The following is an 18,557-nucleotide window of genomic DNA, read 5'->3' as shown; positions in this document are numbered from 1 at the left end:
AAGGGAGAATTCAAATTTCAGTTTTACTTTAATATTTAATGTGTGATCTCCTAAAACGAGAGACCAAAGCACCGAGCTTTGAACCTCAATCGTCAAGATTGAGCCAGTCTAAAGCCAGAGTGGCTGTTCTTGATATGCAAAAGAGCATCTTTTATCACAGTCCACATTAGTAATATGTTAATTTAAGAATAAAGATGCCCTCCTGAGTGTTTAACTTTTTTTTTTCTTTACCAAAGTTCATCCTTTAAGGTGCAGCTCTGAAATTTACATTTTAATAACTCTGCAGGGCTTAGTCGTAGTACTGTGGTTTCTGGCTTTTCTAGAGAGTTGTTCATGTACACAATTACAGATGTGACGCTCACAGACCTGAATAATGCCATACTGTATATGAATTCGTGAACTAAGTGGAATGTTATGTCGCTTTAGCACGGAAATGCTGCAGAGAATACACATGAAGATGGATGTAAGATAAAAAAGAAAGTGCTAACACATGTACATGACTCGACGATGGTGTGTGTGTGTGTTCAAACCAATCTGTCACAAAGTGCAGTCAGTCAAGTCAAAGCATTAAGTCTTCTAAGTATTCTGTGTGGTTACATGAACATCTACAGGCTAAAGAAAATCTTTAAGGTGCTGCACTTGTTTAATAATTTCTGTCTTGTCACATAAATGTAATGGATGCCTCACTTTCAGACTTAACACGCTCACATACGTATCAAAAAGTATATTCAGATCAAGTGCCAACTAAAGCTAGCAGAATGTCTACAACATCTGTATCTTAAAATTTTAATTGGTTGCCAGACGGGTGGCCAGACTGGTAATTTGTGAGGGTACATAATTCATTGAGTCTAGGCCAAGCATATGCTGGAAGGAGCCCACTGAACTGTGGGCTTTCATTCGAAGGGACAACTCAAAACAAATCGTCACCTTTTACGTCACAATGCTGGGCAAATCAACAATATCTGTCACATATTGTCAAATTAATGATTTCATACAAGTTTTGAGTTGGAAATTACGATGTCCACAATCATTCCTTGAAGGCAAAAATTTCAACAGTCATTTTGGCGTTGATAGAAGTTTATAGCTTTAAGTGTAAAACTGCTCTGGAGGCCTTTCGTCCTCCGCTGTTAAACACTGGGCAGCTCTACTGGAACATATGTGGGTTGGGTTCAGCTTCAGCTACAATCTATGCAGGACCAAAGGGTCAAAAACAAGCCAGGGGAATTTTAACCAGTAACCTTTTAATCACCAGTTCCCAAGTTTAGTCCAGTCAGTCTGCAGCACAGCTCAGATTCAGTAAATGTCAGTGTACAAGGTTGAGGAATTTCTTGAGTGTAAATGGAAACATTTCTAAATTCTTCCTTCCACTCATACTGTAGTTTTCGTTGTTGCTCTCCACAGATTGCTTTCGCTGTGCAGTGCCACTTCACTTCTCATTACTACCAAGAAACCTGATTTTTCAGATATTCCAAAATGCTGCCATGCTTTACATTCTCCACAAAGACAGGAACAAAAATGAATCACCAGAATGCATTTTCAAACATCAATTATTTCAATAAGAGATGTGCAGCTTTTTTGTATTCTAAATGTGGTTGGACTTCCAGGCATTAACAATAAACAATATATGTAAAGCAGCCACTGTTGATGTATTCTGAGACTAAAGAACATCATGTATGTTTTTTAATCTAAATGTAAATGTTATTATCAAGAAGAAAAGTCCAAAAGTACTGAAATTTCTGACTACAATATAGCAGATGTATAGAAAAAAGACTAACAGTGTTTACGCAGCTCGCCTAACGAAAGCAGCAGGTTAGCAGAGCAGCAGTAGTAGCGTCAGACCTCCATCAGTGTCTACACAGGATGCGTTCAGGCACAGTATTGGGTGTAGGTCACTCGTGTTTTGGCAGCGCTCAGTGCTCAACACACAATCACTGTAGTTACGCATGAATAAACAGTAGAAAATAGAGCACCATCCACTTCGGGTTTGCAGTTGTACGAATATAGTGCAAGAGAAACCTGAGCTGTTAAGTAGCATGAATAGACAACTGTATTGTTTAAAATAGGAGCGTATCTGTTCTGTCAAAACAGAAGAAGACTGTATATAAAGATATACATAGTGAGGTTTGACGTTTCCAGCCAGGATCTTCCAAATAAGGAGCGCGGGTGTTGCCTTTCACACTCTGGAAACACGCCCCGCTACCTCGTACCAAAACAAACACTAGCTTACTGGGAACACTGAACGGTGCACACTTGGGCTAGTATTAGCTACTTTAGCTAAATTATGCTAACAGGGCAGATATCGTAATCAAGTATCATTAACCTTACCAAAATACTTCAACAATAGAATGACAATAGAATGAAAGTGTGAGTACCAGAGCCGGGGAGAGATGCAGGTGAGCAAGCTGTCAATCAACACTGACATGGCAGACATCAAAGCTACTGTAAGTCTTCAAATCTTATTAGCAGAGCAATAATTTCCAAAATGACCACCAGCACACTTATTTGAGGGCCCGAACTTAACAATTGAGACCATAATGACTACAAAGAAACTGACGCTTTTAGAATGTTTGTCAGTTGGCGAGTCGGTCAGTGGCATTCCTTGAGCCTTAAGACGTGGTTGTTGCTGCTTGCATCAAACAGACGACTGAAAAATGCAACTGAAACATCTCCTTTGTAGACAAGGGTCAACAGCCATGCTAGTACAGCTGAGGCTGAGGGGAATGTCATTACAGGTTTATGGTCTATACGTTAAGTACTACACAAACTGAAATTTGAACTAAAATCTGAAAATTGCCTTAGGCTACCTCAGCAAAGTACTAACACCACACTGAATGACCTTCACACTTAGGTCATTAGAAAAAAAAAGAAGCACTTAAACAATTTCTGAAAAGATGTCTTGGTTTTGTTTCTGGCTATGCTACAGAGCAGCACCACTGCCCTTGAGTGTTGTGCTTGAGGGGAGGGCACCTCAGCGGAGTGGACGCCCAAGGACACACATGGCTTTCTGCCCTTCTGAGGCACATGGCAGAAGATCAAAGAGGAATGGAGGGCGCATCAGTGAGGGAGAGCTGCATCAGGTGCATCTATAATTACAAAGGGGTTGTTTGAATACAGTAGTATTGTCTGGGGTCCAGTCCTCAACATACAGTACTCAGCATCAGAGAGCCGAGCACGTCAAATAAACTGAGTATGAGGCTGTAAACAGGCCTTGAATTTCCAGGCAGTGACATCATCATTGATCATTTATAATAAGGTTTAATGCAACAGAGCAGAAGGCCGTCTTTTCCCAGCAGCACTGCGAGATGCTTCAGCAGTGCACAACCACATACACACACACACATACACATACTGTATATACACACCCAATCTCTAGCTCTGTGTGTTTCTTTAGCAGATGTTCTCAGTGGAGCCCTGAGGCTACAAGCCTTGTTTTGTTTATTTTATATACTCATCTTTACCAACCGATGTGGAAGACAACAGATATCTAACTCTCAGTTTGAGCCCCATGTCTTACAGCTTTGACCACTTGTATTATTTGACTGTACTTCAATATTTCTTCATATTTTGACTCTAAATTTCAGCCAAAGTCACTAAAACAGACAAAAAGTTATTGTGTAAAAACTGGGCGTAAAAGCAAAATTTTGCTGGATGAAGATCACAGCCGAAGAGTCTGTTTCCTTCTTTCCCTTCTTCACTCTCTCTCTCTGTCTCTTGAGCCCCGGGCCCCTTGCGTTTTAACCTACAAGCCAGCCCTCCCGGTCTTATAAAAAATGCATTAGCCATGCTACACTTGATAGTATGGAGCCTCAGAGCTCTCTCATGGCTCCGGCACTTCTTGCTGTAGGCAAGTTCATCTCCCACAAACTAACCAGTGCACAGTGGGATGGACAGAAGTTATCTTTGGCTTGGTACCACCAGCCTTAACACTGAGAGTCTTCTGTGTTAGGAAAAGAAGCCAAATTTACATTCACTGCACGCAGAAAGAGGTCACTTAAAATGGATCGTGTCCGATTGCATTACAGTTTTTTGACATATGTATCTCTATTCACAATTGAATCTTGAATCAGGAGGTTTTAGTCCATCTAAAGTCAACAGAAATGCCCTTTTTCAACACTACAAATCAACCACAATCTATGCGGGTCTGCCTGAGAATTATATCCCCTTGCTGAAAGCAGAAACCATTGAGTGATATCATAAAAATGGGGAGAGAGAGGGGGGAGGGAGAGAGGATGGAAACAGAGAGAGAGATGGAGGGAGACAGAGCACACTACACACTGTAATTATGAAGGATCTGGGTCACGTCACTAAGAAGCAGGGCATTGATGGCAACCATACAACATATTGTGCAGGAGCTACTGTCATAATGTACCATTGTTTGATAATGAAATAAGTACACAATGTACTCAATAAAAGGTCTTGCATACGTTTTAGCCTAAGCCCCAAATATATAATCTTGCTCCCACATTCTCTCTTTTTCTTTAAAGGAAGATTTTATTAAGTACAATACATTTATATCCACAACCTCTTGAACCCCAAACCTTTCTTGAGTAGCTCTGATGTTAAAACAGAAAACATTTTTTTTCACATGTAGCATCCTGGCTATGATCAGGTTTTTGGAGTGGCACTTAATGTGGTTTTGAGAGACCTGAGGTACTCAGATACTCAGGATATTGTGGCATGTAAACATCTTGGTTTCTAATCCCTGTCTGCAATGTCCGCAGCAACGTCCTCAACTGTAGTTCTGTAGTGTTTAATCAGTAAAACTATACTCAGACGTCCTAATTGCCGCTTCATAATAGCAGTGGGACAAAAAAATTGATTCACATAAGAAATGCAATTTTTATGTCCTTACAATTCTGAATCAATTCACAGACTCCAAAAATTGAGTCGTTTATAATAATAACTATGACTTTATTTATATAGCACCTTTAAAAACAGAGTTTACAAAGTGCTTTGACAAACAAAAAGCAGGACAAAATGAAGGTAAAGTTAAGATAAAGTTAAAACAAGATGACAAAAGATGCAGAAACACAGAAGAGAGAAGACAGACGGATGATGAAAGATAAAGACGGTAAAAAAGATAAAAGACAATAAATAACATGGCGGGTCGTTCCTAAGTCGAGGGGTCCTGATGGCAAAAGCACGGTCACCTTTTGATTAAAGATTTTGGAACAGCCAGAAGGGCCCCACCTGAGGATCTTAGGCTGTGGACTGGCTCATATGGGGTCAATATTTCTGGGGTCAGACCCAGGCGCAGTGTTAATTTTGACAATAAGTATTCATTGATGACCTTTCATTGCATGACTGAACTGTAATGACAACATAAACAACAACAAAACAACAACAACAACAAATGTTATGGCGAAATCTCTGTTCATTATGTCCTGACGAGTAAAGACGAGACGTAACAGCCAGCTCAGCCTAGATCACATCCGCCATCTCAAAGCACTAGTTGTTTTCCTTTTTAACCAATCATTTATCTGCTCAACCATAGTTTCACGTCGGCATCCCTCTACATATAACCGACATTTGCAACACCGACACATGCACACACACACTCCAGCGTATAACTATAGCTTAACACTTGCTCTTTCTCACACACACACACCATCCTAAACATCTTATTAATTTATGCATTCTCTCATTAATTTATGTAAGTCCCCCCCAACCACATAATCGACCACTTAACAGGAGAGGGGAAGGAGCAATTTAACTCTAATTAGTTCAGTTTAGTCTTTTTTATACTGTTTAAAACAAACAGGTTTTGCACACAGTTAAAATGGGTGTTTGATGCCCTAATAACAACAAAAAATTGAATTAAAATGGGCATACAGTTAAATTTGATGGGCGTTTTGATGCTCTAATAAAAAATGAAATGGGGAAAATGTACAAGTATTTGTTGTAGATATATGCAGAAAATAAATTTGACCTGTGAAGGAAATATAACTGTAGTGCAATTTTTCTAACAAACTTTAGACATTCATATTTATATGAGGTACGGGTAAGTCAGTAACACATTCTCAGCCTAGATGACTTAACACATGGGTCGAGGTTTGCTCACCTCTTAATGGACTTTTTACAGCCAGGAGAAACATCCTTCAACAAAACATTACAGTATCATGCAACTGAAAATTATGACTACAACGTTGCCTAATATTAGACTAAAGTTAAAACTGAGTTCAACTGACTAAATCCTGACAAAAACGAAACAAGAAAGACTCAAATGTGACTGTAAACCAACTACAATTTTCAGTAGGTGACTAAAATCAAATTTAAAATTTTTGTAAAAATGAACACTGCCCAGATGCTGATCACTGTTAAAACATAGATAGATAGATAGATAGATAGATAGATAGATAGATAGATAGATGGACAGATAGATGGACAGATAGATAGATGATAGATAGATAGACGGACAGATAGATAGATAGATAGATAGATAGATAGATAGATAGATAGATAGATAGATAGATGGACAGATAGATAGATGATAGATAGATAGACGGATAGATAGATAGATGGATAGATAGATAGATAGATAGATAGATAGATAGATAGATAGATAGATAGACGGATAGACGGATAGAGATAGATAGATAGATAGATAGATAGATAGATAGATAGATAGATAGATAGATAGATAGATAGATAGATAGATGGATAGATGGATAGATAGATGGATAGATAGTCAGATAGATACATAGATAGATACAGCATTACAGGGAGATATTAATTACAGCAGAAGAGAGGGGGGTAAAGTGCTGGTAGAGTGGGTGGTCTGGGTCATGTGTGATTGTGAATGCTCTGCAGATCAGGGATGAGATGACACAGTAGGATAAGTTAGGGGTGGGAATGCCAATGAGGCAGAAAGGAGGGAGTTACAATAGTCAAGTCTAGAGAAAATAAGTGCGTGAAGGACTTTTTCCAGGTCAGAGTGTGAGAGCATTGGTTTAATTCTGAGGACGGTTATTATTTCATAACGTTATGTCAACAGAACAAAAACGGCAAAACTCAGTCGCTAGAGCACCCAGTGTCCTGATGGTGCACAGCACACACACTAGATTTTGTAGTTCATCCCCAAAGAAGGTAAGAATTTGGAAACATTTTGGATTCAGTAACTTGATAACTCACTTTAACTTTAAGATGAAAGTGAAGTATTCTGTTAAAACCTCATAGGCCATCACCTGGAGACTAACTTTGCACTAGCGAACGAGCCGAACAACCAACCAGCATACTGCAGCACTTCACACAACCTTTAGCTAATGCTGGTCAGGTGGAGAGAAGTCATTTCAAAAACACCTACGCCTGTAAAGAGTTGTGGATAACGATGGGTTTCAGCAGCGGAGGAGGTTTTCTTCACTGCTGGAGACAGAATAGCAAAGTACTCCTTTTTTCCCCCCCCTTACTCCCCAAAACCAACTTCTGCTTCTCAAAAGACATTTAAAGTCAGTGATGCTGGACAGTAAATTACACATTCATTTCATTATTCTCATAATTTTTTAATTAAAAAATGAGTGCACTTTCAAACACTTTTCTCAGCTTTTTTTTTTCATTTTGTCAGACAGTGAGTTTAATAAAGTCCAGTTAGCTTAACTACCAGTTATGTTTCATATTACAAAGGCAAATGGTCTGGACGCATCAGACCGCTGAACACTCCGGCCAGTGGGTGACGTGGTGGGTGATGTACTGCAGTGCTGTTTTCAACATGGCGGCCACGTCACAAACTTTCTAATTTTACAGTTAAACAGTAGAGTAACAGGATCTTGATTCATATCTGATCAGCACTGTCTAGTTTGATAGTTTGATCTGAGTTTCGCGAGCTGGCCGCGTTGCACTGGGCGGGCCTCATTTGCATAAAGTTGAGGTTGAGTCGTGATTATGTAAATTCTGATACATCAGTTGGTCCGTTAACTCACTGCGCTGTATCCATCATGCACCGTGCAGCCAGATCTCCTGATCTCTTGTGCCCCCTTTTCAATTTAAAGAATAAAGAATCAGTTTTGAATCCAGAATCGATTCTGAATCAAATTGCGACACCAAGACTTGGTATCAAATTGAGAGATTCCCAAAGATTTCCACCCCTACCTCATAATGTTAAACTAAACTCTGTTGTATATGTTGATTGTTTACCTAAATCATGTTGATCTACGCCTTCATATTGTATGTTTTTTGTACACGAGTCTCTCTTGAAGAAGCGTGCAGGCAGCCAGAAACTAAACCAGGTTCATCCTTAACTGTTGAAGGACATAAATGATAGAGAGAGGCTGAGATGTCCAGGATTCACAAGTTTGATATTGTTAGAAACATGCACATACGGAGCTGAAGGTTTTTCTAAATTCCAAAGTCAGGATAAGACTCAAAGTATGTTGAAGTTCTCACAGAAAATGATGCAGCAAGTATTCTAAATATTTTTTGTTCCAATAAGTTTTGAAGCTCAGTAAATAAATAAATAAAGAGATGCCATCTGCATCATTATTTAAAATGGTAAAACTGGTTTTTTTTGTGTCATTATAAATGTCTTTCATGGAACTGAACATGACATATTTGGCATCTTTGGAAACTTCCAGAGATCAAACATAACTTAAAATGAATTTCTGTGGTTTTGAACAAGTTTTCTGTGCTGATCCCAGCAGGTGAATCTGTTATGTAACAATACACCCATGAAAACCCCAGTATCACCTACAGTATGTCATTCAGGCCCTGAGAGAGCACTGAAGCAGTGATTCCTTTTTTATTTTTTTCCACAGTGTGTGTGCGAGCTTTAGCCTCGCTGCCGTGGAGATTCGTGAATGGCACGTCACGAATGAATCAGCCACTCAGCTCCACTCCATCACAACCCTGACCTTTCAGTGTTCGTTAACTGACTGGATTCAGCGCTTTACCGAGTGCATCCCTCATCCTCACAGAGAAAACACCCTGCGCTCTGTGAGTGAACAAACAAACACACGTGAAATAAAATAGGTGATACTGACAGGACCGGAGTGATATGCGAGCAGTGAGCAGGCAGATGCACACAGCTGTACTACGGCATCTGTGTAGCATTTTTACATCAGCAAATCAATTAGGGCTGCAACTAACAATTATTTTAATTATAGATGAATCTGCAGATTATCATCTCGATTAATCATTTTGTCTATAAAATGTCAGAAAATAGTGAAAAATGATGATGTTATAATTTCTCAGAGTCAATAATATTACTGTACACAAACAAACTACCCAGAACATTGAGTAGTTGATAATAATAACAAACATTTTCACAAAATTTGGATTTTTCATCAAGACAGATCAAAGAAGAGAAGCAAAATTTAACTAAAAATGAACAACAAACCAGCAAGAAACTTGAAATTCGTCACAAGTAAAAGCTATTTTATAAAAGTACATTATTTAAGAATGATTTTACATCAACTTGCAACTATTTTGATAATCGAGCAATCATTTTAGTCAATTTTTGAAGCATAAATACCAAACATTCACTGGTTTCAGCTTCTCAGATATGAAGATTTAATGTTTTTCTTTCTCATACATGATAGTAAACTGAATATCTTTGGACAAAACAAGACATCTGATAACATCACATTTGACTCTGGGGGATTATAACAGGCATTTTCACTATATGCTAACAATTTATAGACAAAACATAATTGAGAAAATAATCAGAAGATTAATCGATAATCAAAATAACCGTGAGTTGCAACCCTACTAGCTTATACTGCATTTCATTTTACATTTTGTTGTATATCTGCTTAACTGCTTCATGGTACAAAGTGGGATGAAGGTGCAGCAACACAAACACAGACCTCAGTTTCTCAGTTAGGAGAACAACTGCTAGTCAGGTGGAAACATCATTTTACACGTTTATCTGCTTCAGCGAAGCTACAGAGAAAACCTCAGACCAGAGCTGCCCAAAATAGAGCCCGCAGCGCAAAGTCCCATGATAGCCTTCGATATTTTCTTTCCCCACCAGACAGGTTTGATAAATCGAGACCAAAGTGTAGATTACATGATCGATAACAAGTATCTCCCCTGGCTGCTGCACGCCAAAATCATGCGAGTCCCCTGCCTGAAGGAAGGATTGAGACAGTTCTTCATGAAATGTACTGCCACTTTGAAACATGCAGGTTTACATTATAGGTCTACATTTCTACATATGAATATGAAACAGACAGAGAGAGAAAGGCAAAGAACTGAGAGAATTTCAGGAGCATATAAACTGCAGAAAATTAGGGAGTGAAGTCAGGAAAGGAGTGGTACATGAGAGTGACTCTGACCTCTGCCCTCCCTCACTGCCATCCTCCGCTTACAAAGATGAAGAGAAGAGAGGAGAGGAGAGGAGAGACCAGACAGACTCTACCTTATCTATTAAGCCTGAACAGCTAATCGTTTTTAATACTGAAATCGCAATTTGAAAGAGTGCAATTTTCTAATTGCAAGAACTGGAATTTCAATTAGCTAGTCATCGTCTGTCGCCTTCACAGGTTTGAAGAGGTGAAAGCTTTAGCTGGTGACTGTCAGTTTCACCGACTGCACCGACAACTGTCGCTGGCAAATTTAATCATCCATACTTAAGCCAGTTGACATTTGTGAGTTATCAAAACTGTGAACTAAAACTCTTGGCTTTTTCCCCATCAGGATTCTGTTGACAGGAAACTTCAAATGACAGACAGTGTTTATCATTAATCTTTCTTTGTATTGTGAATTTTTAAACCATGTCCTAAAAAAAAAAAGTTCTTTTTATGAGCGTTTTAGTAACAGCTCAGGCGGTAGAGCAGGTTGGCTATTAATTGTACAACTGGTGTTTTGATGTGCAGCTCCTCTTGAGCAATACACTAAAACCCCAAATTGTTCCTGATGTGTGTAGGGAAGAACTGTAAACTGCTTTGGACAAAAGCTTCTCCCAAATAACTGTAGCATAACGTCATTTCAATGTAAAGAGGGCGCAGAGCAGTCAATCTAATCCTGTTACAAGAATTTGGCTGACATCTGCACGCCAGAAAAGTACTTTCAGTGGTGACATCCAATTTGAAACAAAATTACAACAATCTCTGAAATATGTTAACTGTGTAAAGAGTGGATTTTTAGAAAATAATCATAATTTAAATCTCTATATTGGTCCAAACAATCACAATTCGTTTGTTTCCCCCAAATCACTCAGCCCTAGTATCCATCTATTTGTATCAGTCTATATAATTATCTGATTATTGTGACTAGCCCGTGTGCATTACTATAGCTACAAAGACAAAAAGCTAAAAACAGAACTGAGCAGGAAAATAAAGAGCAAAGATGAAAGAGCCGAGCGGAGGGAGGCAGAACAGAAGAGAAGAGAGTCAAAGCAACCAAATCAGAACAAAACTCCAGTGTTCTCTGAGCTCAACCCTCTTCTACTCCGCTCTGCCCATGCGGATATTAAATTGCCTCTCAGCTGTCTCTGATCTGAAGGAGGTTGGATTGTTGAAAAGTCTGATATCACATTACCTCCCTGCTCTTCCATCTCGCTTCGTGCCTCGCTTTGTTTTAAAGGTCCATCCCTGTCTCGCTTATTTGTTTTTTCCAGATGAAATTGACACCAAACTGAGAAGAAATCAATGAGACATAGTGTGTGGGGAAAAGGTATTTGATGACACTCCTGACACTTGAACGGTATTACCGCCTTGTGTCAGACTCTGAAAGCCATTCGAGGAATTCTCCTTGCTGTTTCTCCGCGTGCGCGCTGCACTCGCGTCGTGCGAATACAACAAAGTCCCGTCTGTAGCTACGATCCAGAGATGTGAAGACTACAGTGAAACATCACCATCTCTCTCTCTCTGTGTCTCTCTGATCCAGCTGCTCATTTGGCAAAGAAGCAAAGAAATAAATGAAGTGCTTTAGCAGAAGGAAGGCTTCACTGGGAGAAGGATTGTGGGTAAAAGGGGTGAGATGAGGATTTGTTGCGGGGTTTTAAAGACAGTTTATTTAAACAAGTGTCGGTTTTGGCTTAAAACATCAGTTGGGACATTAGGCTTAAGACCACTACTGTCCAATTATGCTTTCAATGGCTGTCGGTTTAATCAACCTGTGTCCTTGGATGTTATTTTTTTCTAACTCTACTTAGTGAACAGCGGAAGTTTGAAAAGCTGTTTATTTCTTTATGTGTAAAAACAACATGTATTTCAGTATCTATAGTCAGGTTGAATAGAAAAGTGAAGGTAAATAGAAAGTGAAGGGCTGCTGTTTTGCCACATAGTTTGAGACTGTAATGAAAATAGTAATAACAAATCTTCTGTTACTAACTATCACTTAAAATGAGACTTAATGCACTTTCATTTACACTTTACACCACATATAAACGTCTCCGTTGGTCAGATCACAAAGCTGATTGCAATCCGTCTTTTGTTTTTTTTTCAGGCTACATGCAAATAAGACTCGTCCCTACCTCAGTCCAGAGGGTGATGGTAAAGCACCTGAAGCTGTTTGGTATTTGCCAAAAAGCCAGAAGAAGAAGAATTTAGTTTCGTTACAAGAATGGCTAGCTAGCTACCAACTATCCATAAACTTACTCATGGATGAATCACATTTATGGACTAAGATCGAGAGTTTTATCGTCTTCTCAGGCTCTCATTCACTAATGCTGCTCCTTGATCAATACAGATCAAAGCTCTCCCACTCAGACACACACATCACTCAGTGGTTGAACTGATCAGCAATCAAATAAACGCTACAACAGTTTTGTGCACCTTGTGTTCAATTGATGGAGACACTTTCCTGATGCCTGAGACAGGCGACTAGTTTCAGTTCATATCATTGAAGTTTAATAAGGCAACATAAGTGAAAACACCCATGTATATGGACTATAGGGACTTTAAAAATGTGGTGATCACAATGTCAGCCGGATCACTTCACTTCCAAATATGGTCGGGTCTATTTAAACTTAACATTCACATGCACTTTTTCTTATCCATAATGATACCCATACACAGTTTACATGCATACCAGGTATAAATGAGGTCTATATACAGCATGCACAGATAATAACTGCCCTTGTTACCCTAATAATTAATCATTTTGACTGTATGTACAGTATGTGGGTGATTCATTTAATCTGACTTCACATTTTAGCTCGTTACTTCCAATTTAAATCTTGGAACTTGATCATATTGTTGCTGTTCACGAAGGGGTTTTGTTTTTTCAGTTGAGGCAAAGAGCTGAACACAAAGTACCTTTCAAACATGGCCAGTGGCCAGAAGGCATTTTGTTTCACATACAGATGGTGAGTAAACCTTCTCACCTGAGTCTCCTCTGCTCTGAGCCCCTGTCAGCTGGAGTGTGTTGTGTCAGTGAAGAACACTAAATGAGGGCAGTGTGTGTGTTTTTCTTTCAAGAGCAAAGAGGAGTTCCTGCTCCCCAAAAGAGCCTTAAATCTTTATCTTTCATCTTGTACGTCCCACGGGGGTCATGTTTGGAGGAGAACAGAACAGAAGAGAACAAAGTAGAACAGAACAATAGACCAGAATCAAATCAAAGTCAGGGGAAGAAGACCATGAGATGTGGTCAAAAGTGCCAGAGAGAAAAAATAGTAAGCAGACCTTCAAATTTTTGGGGGTAGAGTAGAATAGAATAGACCAAGACAACAGCAAAGTCGATCCAAAGAAGAAGACAATGAGACGTGGCTGAAAGTCCCAGGGAAAAAGGCTAGTAAGTGGACCGTTGGTTAAGACAAGTTCAAATGAGACCTAAAGAAAAAGTGAACACACACACACACACACACACACACACACACACACACATATATATATATATACATATACATATATATATATATATATATATATATATATATATATATATATATATATATATATATATACACACTGTACACACACACATACATATAGACAGGTGTCTGGACTCACACCCCCTTCCTCAGTTACTCAGGGCCGGCCTGGTTAGTTCCCATGACAACAAATCCCAACATGAAAGAGTGATCAGAAGAATCTGCAGCAGCCGCTGCTGCTCTGACTGTCAGGCCCGGCAAGGTGAGCAGAATGAGTGAACCTGAGGAAACCAACGTCAAACACGCTGCTTTACTTCACTGAGCCTCATGAGAGATGGAAGCAAGTTAATCTACAGCAGAGTACAGAGAAACCTGCTTATTGCCTTTTCCTGCTAACCGCAGCACCTTCGTCTGTGCAGGGTGGGAAAAATGACTGTGGAGGATCTGATTATTGTATTTACACAACGGTGATCCAAACCTACAGCTGCAACAGTGAGCAAACATACTCCCGTCAACCGAGCAACAGCTTACAGGAAGCTGGTTTTGGCTGAGAAAAACAACATTTTTGCAAGGTGGGCTGCAAATAACCATCGTTTTCATGTTTAATTGATTATTCGTTTGCTCTATAAAATGTCAGAAGATGATGAAAAATGCCAATCACAATTTCAGCAGTCCCCAAACACAAAGATATTCCATTTTCAAAGATGTATAAGAGAAAGAAAAGCTGCAAATCCCCAGTGAGAGGCTGGAAACCAGGGAAAGTTTGGTATTTTTGCTTTTAAAGAATTACTTTACAGTTGCTGATAAATTCTCTGTCGCTCCACTAACCAATTAATCAACTAATTGTTTCATCTCTAGATGAAACAATTAGAGTTAAATCTAAAACCTCTCAGCCAGAAGGTTTATATAAGTCATGTACTGTATATATAAGGCTCTTGGAACAGCACAGTAGAGCTGATTACAGTTTTAAACCACCCAAGAAACAGACACACATGTATTTAAATCATAAAGATCTATCAGCTTTCATATCCAGACATCAGCTTTTCCCACGACTGAAGCCGTGTGACCTTCTGGTTCCAGTACGGCCTGATTATCCGCACAGATCACCCCGCCACCTGTAATTAAACAGCCTGATGCCATAACCACCTCTCTGCTATCTGATAGGCCTCCAGTCAAATCACAGATAAGACAGGTTTTCACAGCAGATGGTCACAAGACGCTTCTGCTACACTACATCGCCGCACATGAGTGAACTCGACTGGTCTCGAGATACTGAACTGGTTTATCCAGACAGTGAGAAAGTCGAGCTCGAGACTTCGTTCTCAAAACAGAGTCGATTGACTGATGAGGACCATGCGATACAGTCGAAAGCTCCAAAAACAGGCGAGTAACTGCACCTTGAGTTGAGGTTGTTTTGTCATAGAGGGAAACTTTTTTTCAGGCTTCATTCACAAAAATGAAGTACGCAGTATTTTGAAGTGTCACACAAAACAAGCAGCTTGATAACATCACTTTGGGCTTCAAGACATTGTGATTGACATGTCTTACTATTTTCTGACATTTTAAAGATCATATGATTAATAGATTAATCATGAAAATAATCAGCAGATTAACCTATAATGAAAATAATCATTAGTTCCTACTCCTGTACAGTACGTATCAGGTTTAAACTTTCAGCTAGAGCTGCAACAATTAGTCGATCAACAGATAATTAATCGCCAACCATTCTGATAATCGATTGTTTTGAGTCATTTTTAAAGAAAAAAGGGCTAAAATTCTCTGGTTCCAGCTGCTTAAATGTGAATATTTTCTATCTATCATAATAAACTGAATATCTTTGGGTTGTGGGTTGTTATTTTTAGGTTGAATCTTGGGATATTTTTCACCATTTTGTGAAAATTTAAAGATCAAATCGATTTATTAAGTAATGGACAGATTAATTGATAATGAAAATAACTGTTAGTTGCAGCCCTTGAGCCATCCTTCAACCATAATTAGAGTATCATGGACACACTGAATAACAATTTAAAACTCACTAAATATCTCCGTAAAATAAAAATACGACCTCAACATGAGACAAGAATAACGTTTTGTACATTACAGCATCAAGAGGAAATTTTAAAAGACCCACTTCACTGAAGCTCACACTCTCTGCACTGGACGAGTAAAGTTCCTCCATAAAGCGAGCTAGTTCCAGTCCACTTGCTACTACTACTATGGCCTCTGTAGCAGTAGCCCTAAAGAGATACTGTGTCATAAATGAGAGAGATGTCAGACCAGATTATAATCTAGGTACAGAGCTTCTGTGTAACTGCCTGGTTAGGTTAAGCTTCATGATGAAGAAGCCCCCTCCTCCTTCTCCTCCTCCTCCTCCTCCTCTTCCTCTCTCGCATTCCCCCACTGTAAGGCTGGCAGTGTACACCAGTCCCCTTTGCTCTTCTGTTACCAGACCATCAGACATGATGAGATATTACAGTCCACAGACTTTGCATCCTTTCTTTTAAAAAAAAATGGTAGAAAATAGTGCCAACATTTTTTGGATGATTGTTAAGAGAAAGTGGATGTTAAGAGCTTCTTTTTTTTTTTAAATAAAAAAATAAAACCTCTAAAAATGCATGGTTGACCAGTCCTCTCAGCAGCTTGTATGTAGGCTGTGATGCTTGTTGTACTGTAGAGGAACAGTGCAGGGAGGCTGAGTGAAACCTAGCATGGCGGGTGTAAAGATGCTGCTTCTGGCTCGTGGAAATGTGCATGATAACAAAAGAGGGGTAGAGGAGGGAGGGAGGGGGGTGAGCAGTACATGCGAGCATATTGCCATAATATTCAAAAGCTCAATAAAAATACAGAAGCGTGGAGGATAAATGTATAGAGGCCAGATAGACACAAAGGGGGGAAAGCGTGGATGCGATGCTGAATGAAACAATGCATCCCAGACAGTTAGACAGAGCACCTACCTCAATGTTGTCAAGCCAACACTTGTATCTGTGCATCTTCTTTGCTGGAGCACCACTGGGGTTTTTTTATTATTCGCAGGAGCCGAAGAGAAATGTAAAAATTAAAAACTGTCAATGAAAATGTTGCAAATGTGTAAAACAAATAAAAAAAATTGAAAAAAAACACTAAAAAAAAAAAGCTAGAGGCTCAGCCCAGCTCGCTCCGCTCAGGATAACTATATTCTTCTCGTTTCCACAGACAGGCTGTTAATGTCTGCTCTTCTGTGCAGAGTAACGCTCGCCAGATGGAAAACGGAACGATTTTCTACCGCAAACCGGGCAGCAGAGAGATGCTATCCTCATGATTTTCCGTCATCCTGCTAGTGTTTTGGTGGGGATGATAAGAAAGCAAAGAAAAGGATGCTCTCAGGCTGTGGCAGCGAGCAGGTCCCCTCGCTCCTGCTGTCTACGGAAGCCCGGATGGTCCAGAAATTCCTTTTTTTTTTTTCCACATTTTTTTTTTATCGGCTCGTCTCAGGGGAGCAACTAATGTGATAACCCACTTTTCTCAGCTAGTACCCCTTTATATTTTTAAAACAGACATAAAAACTGTCTCACGGAGCAGTAAAACAAAAATAAGTAAAATAATATATATAAATATGCATACATTTTGATTTAATTTTACCTAGATTTTGTGTTTTTATTTTCATTTTTAAACCTTTGAAACCTGTTTGTAGTGTTGCCACTCTTTTACTCAACATGTGTAGTTTGTTTGTGTTTATTATGGTCTCTTTTAATGGGAAATGAGCCATTAGTCATTGGATAATGATGTTAATGTGAAATGATTATCAAACATGGCATCATTTTATCTTTATAAGTGGATATGTCAAAAAGATAGATATATTCAGATAGATTACATTCAGTTTCACATTTTTAACAGAGGTACTTTGTGATACTGTATAAAATTAAGGATTTATTTAATCAAGCTTCATTATACACTTTATATTGTTCACTTATACTTCCATACATTATGTACTGTGTGGGAAATACAGATAAAACAAATCCAAATTCAATTTATATATATGTAAAGGTCCCCTCCAGTCATATTTTAAGACCTATAAAAATACAAATTCTCTGCTTTGAATAATGCTTTTTTTAAATGACACCTGCCTCTGTCTACATCACTAAAAATCCAGCATCTATGAATACGCAAATATTTTTCATTTAAGAAGTTTAACTGCTGTACACAGTTTGTCTCCTGCTTCACTGAAATGTCTTACACAGAGATGTTCAAATATCCAAGTGAAGTAACAATAAGCAAAACACATTTTTGAGTAGAGAGGGACTTTAAAAAGGGAGGGTTATATTGTTGGATTGTAAACAAAACTACTTATCAAGAGCCAACAGATGCACTGTTCATCAAATTTAATTTCAGAGACTTGGTTTACAACAGTACAAGTCCTGTATAAGGTCAAAAACAAATACTTCAAAGTATAAAGTTGTTTAAAATGAGAGAAAGTCAATATGTTTTGAGGGAAATGCATTTTAAACAAAGGTCAAGACTAATGTTAAAAAAAACCCATTATATTTGAGTATTTGAACTTAAGGAACAGTTGTAGCAAGGAGCTAAAAATGTGTAGCAGTGTAAAATTTAAACATAATTTATGGTTTGTTTTCTTTCTACTACACTAAATCATTTATATAATTACTTAAAGACCAAATTTATATGTTGTTTATCAGTAACACCAGATGTGGTTACAGCTGGGTTGTCAGAGTGTAGCACCAGTTTATCAGATGTTGTGGTTCTTTGCTCCATCTAGTGGAAACAGCTAAATACTGCATGTTAACTAAGCAGGATCAGGACTCAAGTAGTGCAC

At 38.8% G+C, this 18,557-nt stretch overlaps 1 protein-coding gene across 1 annotated transcript in view; it reads right to left on the bottom strand.

Annotated features, from left to right (window-relative positions):
• Window positions 1-17,137, bottom strand: part of b4galt2 (UDP-Gal:betaGlcNAc beta 1,4- galactosyltransferase, polypeptide 2) — a 190,867-nt gene extending 173,730 nt beyond the window's left edge. Inside the window, exon 1 of the mRNA XM_044368852.1 lies at window positions 16,702-17,137. The gene's annotated coding sequence lies outside the window, so the exon portion shown is untranslated. The remainder of the gene's footprint in view (window positions 1-16,701) is intronic.
• Between the last annotated feature and the right edge of the window lie 1,420 nt (window positions 17,138-18,557).

Source organism: Thunnus albacares, chromosome 12 (genome assembly GCF_914725855.1).
Source record: "Thunnus albacares chromosome 12, fThuAlb1.1, whole genome shotgun sequence".
Taxonomy (NCBI): Eukaryota; Metazoa; Chordata; class Actinopteri; order Scombriformes; family Scombridae; genus Thunnus; species Thunnus albacares.
This window is presented reverse-complemented; position numbering and strand designations above follow the sequence as displayed.